Below are 643 nucleotides of genomic sequence, written 5' to 3'. Positions count from 1 at the left end.
TTGCTGGCTCCTTCTGGAGCCAGGGCCGATATCCCCTCATACACTGCAGCTGAAGCTAAGTGACGAAGGACCGCGGACCACAGGCAGGATTCAGGGATAGGGCGTGAACCCCCAACTCCCTGAACTGCAGGTCCTGGCTCTTTCTGAGGGAAGGACTGCCCTAGTACTACGGTTTCCCAAATTCCTTGTACACCCCAGGAGCTGAGGAAGCTGTTGAAACCATGGTCTTTTCATGCTCTTCTTCCTCTTTCTGTTTGTAGCAATGCCTTCCTGGGGTGTTGGTCACCAGGGCTTCCCTCCAGTGGCCCTCAGACTGGGATCAACAGCTTGCTTCTGTCTTCTCCAGAAGAAAGCCTGTTCTCCTGCAGTGTGAGGCTTCTGCAGGCCCTCACCAGTATATGGCTGGCTTTGCAGATGGTAGATGCCATTGACTGCCTGTTCTACGCGTACCCGTGTTTTCTGTTGAGCTGTGCTGAAGCCGTAGGTGTGGCTGCTGTCTGGCTGTTCTCTGCCTGTAGGGTGTGGGTGTCGAGCTGCTGCCTGCCTGTGGCTGCTGACCGTGCACATGACCTATGGGTCTGGGATCTCTTGGGGCAGCCTTGGCTGAATCCTCTTGGTGTGTGGCCTTGGACCTGTGGCCTGG

Source organism: Hipposideros armiger, unplaced genomic scaffold (assembly GCF_001890085.2).
Source record: "Hipposideros armiger isolate ML-2016 unplaced genomic scaffold, ASM189008v1 scaffold_64, whole genome shotgun sequence".
NCBI classification, from domain to species: domain Eukaryota; kingdom Metazoa; phylum Chordata; class Mammalia; order Chiroptera; family Hipposideridae; genus Hipposideros; species Hipposideros armiger.
Note: the sequence above shows the minus strand (reverse complement) of the source record.